The following is a 16,479-nucleotide window of genomic DNA, read 5'->3' as shown; positions in this document are numbered from 1 at the left end:
AATACTCAGCGCTTTTTTTTTTCTTTTTCTCGCGTATTATGCTGCAGTATTCATCCATGACTGCAGATTTCATTGTAATGGAAATTGATGTTTTTTTCGTTCAATCCAAACGCAAAATTATTAAGATAAAAGTATTTTTAAAATTTTTTTTCTCAGTCATTTTTGTACTTGTGACGCTTAAAAATTAATAGTTGCTTTCAAAATCATAACATATGATTCTTTAAAAACCATTGTCCAAGAAGGTAGCTAATTTTCTTGAGAAAAAGTTTAAAAAATTCTTAGTTTTAGAACACGAGATTGTAACACCTAATTTAAGAACTGGTTATTAAGATTATAAGGAGAAAGCTTTTAAGAACCTTTTAGTGTTTTATGAACTTTAAAAGTTTTGTGTAATGCAGCACCTAAAATATATTATTACGCTGTTTCGATTGCACAAATGTTGAGACTGGTTTTGCTTTTTTCAGCAACAAGTTACAGTTATCCAAAATCCAATACCAGAAGACTAAAACTTTGATGCAAGCATTTAAAATTTTTTTTACGTGGTTCAAAGAGAAGCATTTTTTTTAGGATCTTTAAATGTGAAACGACTGAAGAAATAAAACAAATATATAACGTTCATTCAAATGAAACCCGGTCAATGCGTCTAACTTCACATTAGATGTTAGAGGATGTTACGTAACTGCGCGTATGGAGGCACCATCTATTTGTACAGGGACTGAATCATCGATAACGTTTTATGTTGCATAGCGACAGTGAGGTTTCACAACAAAGAAAAGGTGGTCACACAAATTATCGTGCACTACGGAACATGTCCTTGCTTTTAAGCACAAGCGCCCACCGCTTGTCGAGTTCCTGGAACGGGGAATCTTCTTCAATGCCCACTGTTATCAAGCCACTTTACAGAACCTAGACGGGCCATTCAATCGAAACGGCCAGGCATGTTGCCCAAAGGTTCTCACACGCGGTCAATAGAGCCCCTACATATACCAGGCCGAACTGTCCGCCATTTTGAATCAAAAGGAGAAATATTACCACACTAGATGTGCTTTTGCTTCCTTGCAGCTTCATTTTATGTTAGCGCAATGCATTCGGTTTTGTCCCAAATTGACATTAGAACAATAAGTGTCACATTTTGAAAAAATAAACAAACCAACAAAACACTAACAAATCGAACACATTTCAATTGGTGAAATATTACATATATTATTATTACTCGGTTATTTGCATGATTAATTAACTTGCTAATTAATTAAGAAACTACAATTACTTTACACTATTAATGCTCTTAGTAGTATTAGTGTAACTATTTATTTTTATATGCTAATACTATATACTTGAATTTCCAAAAAAAATAAATTAGTCCTATTTTTGGCAGTATAACATTTTTGGATCTTAGCAATTATTTAAGAACTGATTTAAAAATGTAACAGTTGTATAAAAAAAAAGCATATTTCTTCAAACTAAATTACTCCATAGCAATAAAAATAGCACCGAGAATTTACATTACAATGTTTACTGCTTTCGCACTGCCGAGTTTTAGCTTCGGATTTCCAGCAAATCGTCAATAAAATTGATTTTTTATCTTGGGCTATTAATATTGAAATTTAAAGAAACAAAATCCTTTCTTTGAACTATTAGCACAGTACACTGCGGCACATTTACTTATTTTTATGATCTTAACATTCTTTCTTGCGCATTTTAATAATTCACTCTATCGCAATAGCTCAAGAACAGACGGTCACTTAGATCCAAAATGGTGGATGCGTCGGCTCCCTAGTTGTAGGGGCCTTAGCGGGCAATGCGATAAAGACGACATTGCAGTATCGGTGGGAAATGCTGGAATATTCGCAGTACAGTCCAGACCTTTCACCGTGTGACTTTCATGGGTCATATGTTTCAGAGGTCAGATATTTTTGGATCTCTGAAACAAGCTGTTCGCGGACACATATTCGCAACGGACGACGAAGTGTGTGGCTGTGTCCAAGGATGGATCTGGTAGCAACCTACTAGCTTCTTCGGAGATGAAGTCGATCGCCTAATGTCGCAACGGGATAAATGTGGCAACAGTTTTGGCAACTATTTTTGAGTTAATAAAATCGTTACCGTTACTTTACATTATTGACCGGGTTTCATTTGAATGCCCTTTATACTTAGTAGTAAGTTACCGCCACTAAGCAAGGTTTAAGGCAGACTACATGCAATATACCAGACAGCCATCAAAACTTGGTTATGTAAATTCAGAAAATACGAATCAATTAGCCCTTTTATTTTTCTATAGAACGTACATCACATCTTCCCGCATCCTTACTGATTTACTACGTAAATTGATCGTAATGTGAAAGAATTAGAAATGATATCCACATTACTCATTGTGAGCAGTTTTGATTAATGGTTTTTAACTACATTTTGCCCCATGTTTGCATGACTTTTAGCAAAAACGCACTTGAGGTGAAATAGAAAACAAAATATGGCATTAAAACGCAAACTTTGTAGGGTTTACATCACTTTGCAAATTATTACAATTAAAATTAACAGCGGAAACTAAGTTTTAAATTATGATCTGACGCTACTACAAACAACTTTCCAGTTAATATCAAACAAATGTTTCACCACAACCTCAGTTATGTGTCTTTAATCAGTATTAACAATATTAAATAAAATACAAAAGCAATAACGTGCTGTGTTTTTTATGGTCTTGAAATCTTTTAAAGTGATTTTAATGTGCAAGTTTTACGTTTCAGATATTTTTTTGTAATAAATGCTAAGAACCTATGAACAAGTGAGTTCTACTTGGGGAAGGAATAAGCACAACTGCAGAAAATATTAAAGAGGTCTTTGATATCTAAACATGATGGCGACAGACAAAATTGAAAAACGTTTTTTCATTATGAGCGGGAAGACATTTATATTTTCTAAGTTTTAGCATTTTTTCTAATATTCTACATTGTGGCTTCTCAACAAATCTTCGCCCTCACTCTGGTATAATTCCAGTAAGCATGTACTACGATATATCATTAAAAAGCTTTAAAACTTATGATTATCTCCATATACTGTATCGTATACCCTAACGAAAAATAATGCATTAAAATTGTTCACTCAAATACACTGTGTACGCGTTGTGTGTGTGATAGTGTATTAAATGATGCTACATATAAATTATACTTTACTATACAATGGTTTATCAATTATATTAGAAAACTATGGACGAAGTTGAAAACGTTAAAAATGAGTTATTATAATATATTAGTTACAGCAAAGATATATCAAGTCGGTTGAATACTACGAGTAAGAAAATATAATTTATATATATATAAAAAAAAAAAAAAAATAGAATGCTTTACATTTCTTGAAAATTTTTGTTTGAAGAAAGACATAAGTACTTTTAATTCAATAACATCTTTAAATTATAGTTTAAGAACATTCAAATAAAATCTTCACGTTCCTCAAAAATCAAGAAAAAAATATTGATTTGTTGAGTTTTCTCGATGCAGTATGAAACCAAAAAACTGACTTATAGTTACCTACTTGCACACCCTGCACCATATTATAACTAATAATGATATATCATGGCATATTCTTGCAAGATATGAAAAGTTGCATACAATGTGACTTTAAATAAAATTTGGTTTTACTTCATTAAACTAACATTTTTAAAAGCTATTACAACCGATGTGTATTTTTTTTAAACAAAGGAGCTAGGCTTGCTAAAGCATGACGTTTCAAATTATTGAAAAATCTCTTCCCCTTTAAAAAATAATCTTCATGGTATATTAAACGCATTAATCCTGAAAATTCTCTTGAATAAATTGAGCATTTTACAGATATTTCTAACACATAAAAACATTTGACAATGTGTGCATTGGAACTGATAGCACCAAACGTTTTTATTGTTCTTGTTCAAGATTTGCAATTACTGCTTATCAATTTTTAACACGCACTTTGAGTCGATTGGGAAGACATATAATTATGTTTTTTTTTTCGAGCTCAGTAAGAAATACCGTTTAAGGTGTTTCACAATGCACTGACAAGAATAAAAATAAGGAATTTAATTACGCTTGAGGGAATGTAATTTTTTCCCTTGTTTTTAAGACATTCTGCTTGACTTCCTTCAAACTGCGTTTTATTAGATATAAAGACATGTTATTGAGATTTTAAGAAAAGAAAACAGCTCTCATATTGGGGTTATATATCCACTTGTAAAGCATGGAAATCGTAGAAAATTTTATAATACCTAAAAAATCATCCTATATAATATTTAAATTCAAATTATAATTTTAATCTGCTCATTTTATGCATTAAAACACTGAACTGTTCTTACTTTGTTACTGCGATTTTACTTCGTGCTATATTCGAAAGTTTTCTTTATCAGTGATTAAATTGTGATTATCTTTAATAACGATGTGCAAAAGAGCCTCGTTTATCCGAAACTTTATTAACAGAAATATTTTTTACTTACTTATGTTTTTATAATTATTTTAGTAAGTAAAAAAATATCACTTTAAGGTCACCCTTGGCAGAAAGTCTACCTACAGACACCGAGTTATTCGTACATTTTTATTATTTTTATTTTCCCTACACCCCTACATTTTTAGAACACTTTAAATCATTCTAGCTTTTGAAAAGCTAATGAATTCAAAAGTGCATTAAGCGAAAAATAATGTTTAAATTTAGTAAGTATTTTTTCAAAACTATGTGTGTATTTTTCAAACTATTTGTAGTGTCAATAACACAATAAAATTTACTATATTGTTACAAAATGCCTTATATATTAAAGGTAAAGATAGAAAATTAGATAAATTCATCGTCAGATGGCGGATAGTCTTTGAATTCAACATCCTCGTCTTCCTCTTGGGGAGGAAGTTGTTGGGGTTTAGTCAATTTAACGTTTTCGCTGGAAAGCAAAAAGTCCTTTTTTTTTTTAAATTATAATATTTTTGGCCCTCTGTTTAGTGGTCACCCCAATTTTAGCGCATGTTTGCATAATTTTTTTTTTCAATAATTTTTTTCGAACTCTGTGATAGGTTTGTTTTCATTAACAGTGCCAGCTACAGTATTTGCTTTTTGTATCTGTAGTTGATTTTGATTAGCTTTCTTAAGAGAAGATTTGGAGCTAATGATTTGTTTTGTTGATTTTATTGTATTTACAGTTTTGGTATTAGTTGAAGTTTCAGCTTAATTGTTTCAGACTTAAATATCTCGTTAATGGCTGGTGCATATAAAAGACATGTTGTAGGTATGCGAGATTTAACCAATTTTCTTGCATCTGGATGGGATATCACCTGAATTTCTTTTTCTGAGAGACATTTTAAACAAGATCTGAAGTATGAAGGATGATCCCCTTGCAGTTTACGTATTTGTTGGTCTTAGTACATGTATTACTATCGTGACTAGACTGTGCGCATCTGCCACAGGTGTCAGTCCCACGGCACAAAAACTTCCAATGTCCAAACCGCAATCGAAAATGTTAATGTTTGAATGTTAAAACACCGGAGCGGATTCGGGATGTATGACCTAACTGAAAGAGAGAGAGATAGCCAGCTTTAACACGAGGCAGAAGGACGGGTGTATTAAATGTCAGAATGACATGTTTGGTGTTTATCATTTCGCCATTACGTTTTATCGTGATCCTTTACACTCCACTTACGTTTTGCTATTCCATTTCCTTCAAAATTTCTTCCTCGGGTGCAAAAACAAGGTCAGGTTCGGAAATGAGCCCTCTTGAAAAATTAAGAGTTTTGTGTTCTGCTACAGTCACAAGATATGAGCCTATTTGTTTTATAGCCATTATTTGGGTTATTTGTTTGCTGTCTTTTATTTCGACTAAAAGTTCACCGTTGCGTAACTTTTTAACGGATTGATATTCACCAATTAAATGCGTTAGTACTTTGTTTATTAAAAATGGAGAAACTTTTGTTAAATTTAAATTTGGATCATTGCGTATTATTATGAAAATTTTTTGCAGCATTTAACGATACGTTCTGACGCTCCTCACAAGGGGGAGAAGGGTTATTTATGTTTTATTCCATAAATGAACCGGAGAATTGGGGGAACAGTAGGGTCTAGCCAATGTGTAGCACCCTACACAGAGGTATGGATAATACATCAGTGATCGCCTGCTATCCCTAAAGTCAACCGTTTACGGCATCAACTACCCCCGGTACCACGCAGCAATCGGCACGGTTGATACACCTTGGCTTAATGGTTTTTGTCCGAATTTGGTAAGTGTGATGAGGGAAGGAAGAGAACAAAAATCCCTTGCCGCCGATATTTTCTTTGAGCAACTGGGGGTCACCACTCCACCCAACAGCTCGCCCCGAACTCACCAAACCGCAAGCCCCCCCCCCACCACCATGACAACGTAAACGGACACGGGGGGGGGGTTGTGAAATAACAAACTAATAAATAAATATAAATATTAGTTATTTTAAAAACATAAATGATTAAATAAAATAGTTAATTAATAGAAAGTAAATGAATGAATGAACATATAAGTCATTAAGTGAATAAAGAAATTAGTAAGCAATGTTAACTATTTCACTCATTCCCTTAACTTTGTCCGCGTGCCCTTGACAAACATCATTAAGCATTTAGAACTAAAGCATCCCTAGTAACTAAATAAGTACTAAACTTGGCATCAGTAAACTTTAATTAATATTTAAATTATTAATGTCAAAGTTTTTAGCATTTTAAAATATCAAAACGTATTTTTGATAAATCAAAAACAAATGCAGCATGTGTATGAAATTCGGAAAATGACTATTTTTATTATTTTTTCTTAATGTTCAGATTTTTTTTTTTTTTGACTGGAATTAGCTATATATGTAGGAGATTAAGTAAAATAGTGTTAGGTAGGTGGCGCTGGAAACTGAAAATATTTAGTGATCCGTATTCAGGATATCTAAAAATATTTTACCATTTCACTTTGTACCTCACTCAGCCTCTCATTCCCCAACTTGTCTCTTTCTGGATATGTAAAATAGGTATTTTTGTTCATTTTGTTGAAACTCCTTAAGTATTATGGAAAACTGGATATCATTTAAGAAATTAGTGCACCACATAACATAAAAATCAGCCATTACTGCGCAAACACTTTTTAATGAACCAATTTTGCAGGTCTGTGTTACTTGTGATATTCATTGACTTAGCAGAATTATTTAATTATCCTGGTATAGTAGTTAAACTTTATTCATAACTCTCAGTTACTATAATTAATGGCTTATGCTACAGATGTACTCTTAAGTAAAATATTAATATCCTCATCCACTTCTCATTTGAGAACGAAAACATTAATTTATAGTATGAGTGTGTATATTAATCATTATTCAGTTGCTATTATCGTATTTATTTTCTAACAATCTGGTTCGAAGTAAAAAGAGGCTTACAAATAAGTTAGATATTAAGAAATAAACTTTTTCTAAATATTTGTCGAAAAAAAGGTAAATTAGACATAAACTACTACAAGATAACTTTGATATAAAAATTAAATTTGGTAGTGTACTTCTAATTTAACGAAAAGCTAGTTAAATGAAAATAGCATCTGCAGGAGGTAAACACTAATTAGCCGTTACTTTGAGTAATACTAGTTGCTGTTTTGCAGTTATTGAATTATCTTGTTGAGTTTAATTGGATTAGAAAGGAAGCGTATGATGACTGAGGGAAGAAAGACAGAAATTATCATTAGGAACTTCTAAAAAAACATTCCTGATATTTACGGCTGTAAGAAAGTTATTACAAAAATATTTTTTCAACTAACTGCTAAATATATATTTTATATATTTTTAAGTAAAAAGAAATGTTTTTTTTTTAATATTTAAAAAACCTTATTTCTCCTGCATGAACATTCTTTTTAGAACGCGAAGTATTAACCAGTTTAGAAAGAAATAATAATAATAATTAAAGAAAATGGTTTATCTGAATTTTTCTCACTTGTAATTACATGATTTTAGTTTGCAGCCTATATTAATGTTTTTTTTTGTGTACAATTTTTACGTTGTTTTAACTATAATACATATTGAAGCTCTGTGTATTGTAGCTCAGAAACGGGGACGTTTTTTGTTGCCCCCTGAGGGTCATGCGAGAAAAGTTCTCTTGCTATTCTCCCCTGTTAATTTAGTTTTGCATCAAATAAATTAAAAAAAAAAAAAAAAAAAAAAAAAAAAAACAAGTGATTAAAAAAAATACGTTTTTCGATTTTATTTAATAAGGTAAGTGGTCGAAATAAGCCCACAATAAGGTTTCTGGCCTAGTATCTCGCTTATTTATTATTCAAATAGCTCCAAATCTTGAGGAAGTTATCACACGACTTATACAAAATAAGAGAAACGTTCTTTCATGTAAAAATTTAAAATTCAATTTTGTCTTTCGGAAGTTCTAACAAGGCAAGTTGATTTGACCTTAATATGAACACTGGTCTTCAATAAAGTCATGTCCCAAAAAACACGAAAAAGTACAATCAAACTAGAATAAATTGAAATGTTCATTACAGTCAATGTAAAAACATATTAAGCCACATTTGATAAACTCAAAAACATTATGCAGCATAGAATCATAGGCTCCACTCGGTCCTGCGATGTCTCATAAAGGACACCTTAGTCTTAAAAAGGTCAACTATGGCCTTATTCGGTTACAGTATAACTTTATAGGGCTATCAAACCACAGGAAAAAAATGACGATTCATAGCATTTCTCTTTTTGAATTCATCAACTACATAAATTAGATTTTCTTGAACAATTTACAAATTTTAATACCAGTAAATTGCAGTGAAAGAAAAAAATTAACTGTATAAGATTAGGCAATTTCGACAAGTGTCTTTTATGATATCATTTACATTTTTTTTTTTTTGTGTCAGTTGTATCATTTTACGTTTAGTTAGGCTTTAAGGTGATAATAAAGATACGATTTAAATAATATTACTATATGTTTGTTTCTTTTTTTTTTTTTACAAAACTTTCCGATATTGTTAAAAAAAAAAAAAAAAAAAAAAAAAACTTTCTCAAATGTCATTGATTTTCATGTAAAAATGTTCACATTTCTCTCCTTTCCTGTAATGAAATTTTTTGACTAGTACATAGTATAACTTTGTAATAATAAAATTTTAAAATCTAATTGTGCACGTATTGTACTTTCGAAGTTCTTTCTGACTACGTTTGCTGCAAGCAAATTCACGACGTCGCGATTTATATTGGTCTCAAATCACATCATAAATCATTACGTTAAACAATGTTCCACCGTTCCAAATCAACCAATTTAAAGCTTCTCAAACTAACAGATGGAAAAAGCATTAGAGTCATGCTTGATGGCAACGTCTTACAAAATAAACTGATCAAGACAAAACAATGAAAATACATAAAAAAGTAAATAAATAAATAACTGAAAAAGTAAATAGAAACTTTTGCTAGAGAGATTGCTTTTTAAGCTAGGGGGGGGGGGGAGAGATAAGGATACGCAGAAAAGTCTCACTACAGCGAATATCAAAACAATGAAATATAAGTATTAATGAAATAAATGTTTATTAGCATTACCTTGGCCATCACATTGCTTGAATTTCTTGTAAGAAAACTATTGAAAAAAAAAGACCAAAATCTGCGACCCCTTAAAGTTTGTGGTCTTTTAAAAATTGTACTGCAAATAGTTTTTAGTTTTCATTTAACAAAAATATGAATAAATAATCAGCAATTCTATTGAAGTTTTTATAAAACTTCTGAGCACCGTAGCCATGAATGAACTGATTTTGCATGCAAGAATTTCATAAGTAAGGAGGAACAGAAACATTGTCAATATTTCGTTTTATATGCTAGGAAAAGAAGCATAAAACAAAATTATTTGATTTATTGGGGAGAAGACAATAGTAACTCTGCGAAAGAAGTTACGAATGATGAATTGTGACAGTCGCTTGAATTTCGAAACAGAAACAAACATTTCTCTTCTTTGCATTGGTTTCTGTCTACTTCTTTATATACATGGCGGTAAAAAAGACAGGAAAATATAAGTTGGATGCAGATCATCAATGCAGATTTATAAAAAGTGACGTTGCTTTGAGTAAAATAAGTTCATGCTAGGGTAAAATGGTAGTTTTGTATGGTTTGTTTTTCTTGGTGTATGTTTTTTTCAAATAGAACTTAAAATCATGTATTTATATGCGTCGTAAATTTTAAGGGTTGGTTTAACTTAAAAACACAATTATACATTTTGCATCGTAATGTTTTGCATCTAATTTTTATATCAAAATTGTTGATTAAAAAAATCGATTGAAATCATTTTTTTTTAATTTCCTGATATTTTATTGCATGACATTTTACAAAATACGTAGATTTCTTATTGGTAAGAAACTTTAATGTTACTTCGTAGTTATGAAACGTAAATATGTTCTGATGAAGTAAATACCTTTCCGCATTTCGTCATCACGATTTACCGTAACTGTAACCTGAAGCTTGTACAAAAATGGTTTGTGAACAAAGCCTCTACTAAAATGTGAGTCATTAACGCCTGTAAATTTCATACTCTGATCTCAAGAAATATGTTTAGGAAACCACAATGCACCAACGAGGAATGGTACATACTAGTCCAAGAGCTCATGAGTGCCAGACCTACGTCATAGTATAAAGGCCCAAAAATTTTCTGCGTAAGGACATCACAGCAGGTGAGAAGGGTTCACTATTAGTTAAGCTGAGTCAAGCTGGCTTTGGGAGGAAACAGGTTGCAAAGGTGCGTAAAACTACTGCAAGAGTTAAATATCATACATTCATTCTATGTCACGTGATCTGCTGGTCTTCATCCAATCATCTCTGATTCGGAGGACGTTCTAGACAGGTTCAGATATGCCTTTGAAACTAACCTATGCAAATGTTTAGCTTCCTAGACACAAATCATTAGGATCTAGGATACATCAAAAAGGGAAAAAATTGGGTTCCAAAATGGCCTCCATTGCCGGAACCGTGCTAAACATGATAATTCGTTTCCCAAAGCTGATCCACCATTTTGGAGCTTTTTATTTTTATCGATTATAGGTCTTTAGGGTTTGAGTCTTGGAAGCTGAAAATTTGTATAGGCAAGTTTCAAAAGCGTGTCTGCACGTCTTTAAAATTTCATTAAAATCGGAGATGGTCGGGTGGAGACAACGAGGTCACTTCACATGGATTGACTCAGTTTTTGAAGCTACTGCCAAAGCCAGCGCGACGGAGCTTAAATAATAGCGAATCTTTCTTGCCTGTGTTACGCAAGACAATTTTAGGTCTTTATACTGCCGTGTGCAGGTAAAGGGCAGTAACTGCAAATTTTTCATTTTTCATTTTTTTTTTTTTGTATTTTAGTCATCCATGGTACGCTATATTTAAAGTACAAGTTCACTTTTTTGGTTTCTGCTGAAAAAAAAGACGCGAAATAAATGTCTAATTCCACCATTTTCTTATTGTTAGTATTGAATCCACCACATTTTTTTTTTTTTTTCAAATATCTCGAAAACTCATTTCAGCAGATACTGCCGTTTACCTTCACACGACAGTATACTCTGACGTAGATCTGGCGTTCACGGGATCTTGTTGTATACATCACGGTGTGTCAGGTTCCCACATTAAGGGGTCAACTCCAAATTGGGAGGCTCATTGTGGAACATTTCTCGGAGCGACGCACAACAAACGCCGACCACTGTCGGCCTCCGAACGCTGCCTTCGTTGACTTTTCGTGTGGTAATGCATAAACCTACGCGCTAAGAGTTGGGGTGGGAGGAAAAGTGGTCAGTCCATCGCAAGACTGTCTTACCTATATTATAAATGATTTATAAATTTAATTTTTAAATGTAGCGTTAGATGTTACGGGGAAGCCAATTTATTGTGCTACACCCAATTAGAGAAATTGGTATCAAATATAACCTATTTTTATCATGAGCAACTTTTTTATCCATTTTTGGGTGATTTCTGGTGATTTCTTGAGATGTAGTAATCTAGCTCAACAAGTAAAACATTAGATTTCACAATCCTACGCAGATTGGTGCCAAAACCTAATAAGTAGAATAATTTTCCCATTTCAGGTCCACTTTTGCGCATTTTAAAAAAAAGAAAATCCTAGAAATGCTTTTTGAGATATAGCAGTCCCATGCATAGCGAAAATAAGAGTTAGATTTTATCACCTCTCAGAACAATTATAGCCAAAAACTGATCAGCACCTGCTCCTAATAGTTTTCATTTCAATACCAACTTTTTCCAAAATCCTTCAATTAATTTTTAATTTTGGCTATCATGCTTATGGAAAAAAATATCGATGGTGTCACGCCACTTATTGCGATCGTTACCAAAAAAAAGCTGCGCTAAATCCCGATTGAGATACACCACATGTCGAGCTGCGTTTAAACCCGCGCATTAGTTCCTTTTTTTTTAATGTATAAAAAAGAAAAAACCCACACACAAACAATATGACGTATAATTTCAAAACTGATTTTTAAAAACCTAAGTGCTTAAAATATATAACTAATAGTAATGTATACAAAAAGAAATTGAAGTAGGAATAAAATGAAAATATAGAGCATAATATAACGTGAACATTTTCAGAACTGTGGTTAAACAAAACTTGAATGACAAAAAAGGAGGTGAAATATTGATAGAATTAACATTACACATTGTAGGTGCATTGCATTTCGCAAAATTCAAGCAAATATGTTGTCAGTGAGAAGCAAAGAGATGTAACTGGACATTTTGAAGTTTCAAGTAAAACGCGTTTAAAGTTCAGATTCTTGGTATCCTTTCAGAGAATTTTTTCGAAATAATTCTGTATAGCAGCATCCACAGAAGCTATAAGCACCGTCTCTTGTCCTAAAACAGAGGAGGGGTTCTGCTACCGTTGGTACTGATTATCTCCAAATTTTAAGTTTTGGAGATCCCATTGCTTCTCACCGTCTCATATAACACACGGATATTTTAAATAATTTTAAATTAAAAAAAAAGTATCTTTGAAAATTTCCCCCCCATCTTGGAATGTTAGATGTATTATGGAAAAAACTTTTAAATATTTTTTTAGATTTAATTTCCCTATTTATAACGAAATATTTCAACAAGTTCAATATTTTGGTTAAATTTTGTTTTCTACCATGCTATACGCAATTTATTTAAATTAGTTTACCTATCGTCAGATCATTAAAGGCATAAAAGCAGTTTCTGAAATTGAGTCTTTTTAATTTAATATGCATCAATAAACTACTCAAGTTATTTCAAAATTCATCTTCTCGTCTTTATTAGGATTGACTTAATTTCTCTTTCAACTTCCAATTTTAATGGAAAAGAAAGCCTTTCCCGCAAAACTCAAATTCCCTCTGGTGTCGGTAAACATGCTTTGACTGATCTTCGCTAAATTCTGTAGTGGCAGGTTTTGAGGTATGTTAGGGAAAAGTTTTTGAATTTTAATCTAAGGAGTTAGAAGAAGGAAATATTTTGAGGAATATCTAAGAGCTAGTACTTTTTAGAAGGTACAAAACAAATTTTACATTTGATGAACTTTTCGAAACCAAAATTTGTAAGTTTTAATACGAGTTATTTATTTTTGGAAGTCTGCAAAAATGAGCTTTTGAAATCGTGAAATCGTAAAGTTTAAATATGAAATTTCCCGAGTTTGCAAACGGTGATAGGTGTCTGAAGTTTATTTCTATTGCTGTATACATTAAACAAAGATTAAAATGTTAATTGTTCCAATTTAGAGGAGAGAATCGCAAAGTTAAGATATTGAACATAATTTTTAGGACATAAAATTATGTTCAATTTAGGACATGGGGTGCATTGTAGACTTATCTCCACGTGGTGCACCCTGGACAACGGTTTAACCGGCAGAATGGTCTACAACTTTTGCAGGCACTCTCCTAAAAGCTACAAAGTTTTGTTTATAATCCGTGATTTTGTCCCTTCAGCACCAAGAGCAGAGTCAGTAGCTTTTTTTTCGACTTTTAACTGGCCATGACTGTTTACTAAAAACATCTTCACCGCTTGAGGATGTCAAGAGTCCCAATTGTCCCCTTTGTAATTCAAATGAAGAAATGGACATTCGCCACCTGCACACTTGCACACAGCTTTCCAGACGTAGCCTGTGTGACCGTTATTGGGAAGCAAGAGAGCGTATCGGCAGTTAAATATTTCACTTTATTGCTCCTGTATTGTTCCTTGTTCTGTGTATTGTGTTTGTTATTTTGTTTTTGTAACCTTTTCTTGATGCCAGCCATTGGAAAATAAATTAGGACATATCTACGCATCGATACCTTGTCTTGAAGTAAAGTGTTAAGACTCTTTCATAAAATAAAATATTTTGTTTAAATTGAAATCCAGTGACTAATATGCTTTTTAAGGTAAAAGTTCACACCTGTCCCAGGCATACCCACTTGACTGTGCAGTATTTATTTATGCTGGTCAAAATGTAGAGAAGTAAAGAACCATGCGTTACACAAATAGTTGGAGAATGTGGGGCAAAGTAAAACAGCGGGGAAAAGTAAAATGATGAAATATTTACTCTGCTTTTAGCACCATTTATCAGGTAATATTTTAACCAAAAAGTAGTACATGTAATCTATTACAGTAGTAAAATAATGCCACCGAAGGTTAGAGCATATGATAATACAGTCAATTTCCAAAAAATGATACTTATATTGTAATATTTTTCTGCAAGTCGAAAAATATTTTTGTTATTATCAAAAGATAAATATAATTCACTGTTTTATTCATTCATTTACTTATTTTCTTATTCATTCACTCCTTTACTCGTACCTTTTTTTATAATTAGTATTTTCAGTTCAATGTTTCAGCATATTTTCTTTTATTAAATAAACTTTTTATTCACTGATTCATTTAATCAACAATATTATTTTTCTATAATTGAATAGAACATGTTTCATTAGAAAAAAAATATTTTTCACTTTGCCCCATAGAAAGAAAAACGAAAAATTTCAGACTTTTTTTTTTGAAGACGCAAATTTATTGCCAAAAAAAAAAAAAAAAAAAAAATACTGTTTCAAGTAAGTTTTGTTATAAAGTAGAAGGTTATTTCTTCATGTACTGTAATTTGCAAAATAAATTTTGCAGGCTGTTAATTTTTAAAAAGGTCAGTCATCTTAACCATTTTACTTTGCCCCCCATTCCCCTAATCATAAATGTTAAAAAATACCATTGCCACTAATCGTGAACATTGAGAATAAGCATCTTTTAAATTGCATCAGTAACGACGTTACTATTAATTTCTGTTGAAAGGATGAATCAGTTGTCATTTGAATAAAAATTTAATATTCTTGTACTGACGTTTTTAAAATTCGTTTGCTAAAATAAATTGTTTTTAAATCTTAAATTAATTTTGATGTTTTCTGCTATTCACCGGGAACATACTGATTAATTGCTTCACTTATATCCTACATTTCTGGCGGTTTTTAAGTGATTAACTTGAATTTAAAGGAAGGAAATGTTCGTTGATCTCTTGAGTGATTTATCTGGAGTTAAGGGGTCTACAATTTAAAAAACACTGTGGTATATGGTGGTGCAAAAATGACGAAACACGAAAGAACAGGGAGCAAAAAATTTCATTATAAAGTAAAGGAACAACATATGTGCGTGCATTGTCACAAGTAAAGTTTGTAAAGCAAGCTTATATAACACTGTGTGACACGATTTTTCTAGCATTAGTAATATTACGTGTATTCAATTACGAGGGCAATTCGGAAAGTAACCGTCGTTTGGGCGTGGCGCTTGAAGTATGGTTCAAAGCACCCCCAATCGAATGCACGAGCAATCTGTGATTCATTAAGCTTCCAGTGGGAGAGTGAGAGCGTTGTAGGACCAAGAGTTTGCTAGTTATAGCGTGACAAAATGAGTGCCGCCATAGAAAGTCTCGCGAAAAGTGAGGTGCGAGGAGTGATAAGATTTCTTTTGGCCAAAAAAATGTCAGCAGCGGATATCTATCGTGAATTGTGTTCCTTATACGGCCCAAACATTATGAGTGAAGGTGTAGTGCGTCAGTGGGTACGATTTTTCAAGGACGGAGGAACAGACATCCATGACGAATCACGGAGTGGAAGGCCGTCTGTAGCCCGACTTGGCTCTTTCTGATTACTATCTGTTCACTGCAATGAAGAAATGGCTTGAGGGACAGCATTTCGCTGACGACGAGGAATTAAAAAGCGCAGTGACACATTGGCTTAAATCGCAGGCGGCCGCTTTTTATGCAGATGGAATTGATAAATTGGTAAAACAGTTCGACAAGTGCCTAAATAATGGCGGCGACTACCCTGAAAAATAGAGGAAAGTTGTACCTTTGATGTAAATAAATGTTTTTCGTCTCTGCTGATTTGTCTTATTTACAGCGATTAGGAGGTTACTTTCCGAATTGCCCTCGTACTTACATAATTGTAACCAAAATTGAGAAATTATTTAGAAGTCTAACACGTCACGTTTCGTAGTTATAGCCCCTATAACATTTTCCTGCACCCTCGTTTATAATGAGATAGAAAAATTTTGACTCTAT

Source organism: Uloborus diversus, chromosome 2 (assembly GCF_026930045.1).
Source record: "Uloborus diversus isolate 005 chromosome 2, Udiv.v.3.1, whole genome shotgun sequence".
Taxonomy (NCBI): Eukaryota; Metazoa; Arthropoda; class Arachnida; order Araneae; family Uloboridae; genus Uloborus; species Uloborus diversus.
The sequence above is the reverse complement of the archived record's forward strand: the minus strand, read 5'-3'. Positions refer to the sequence as shown.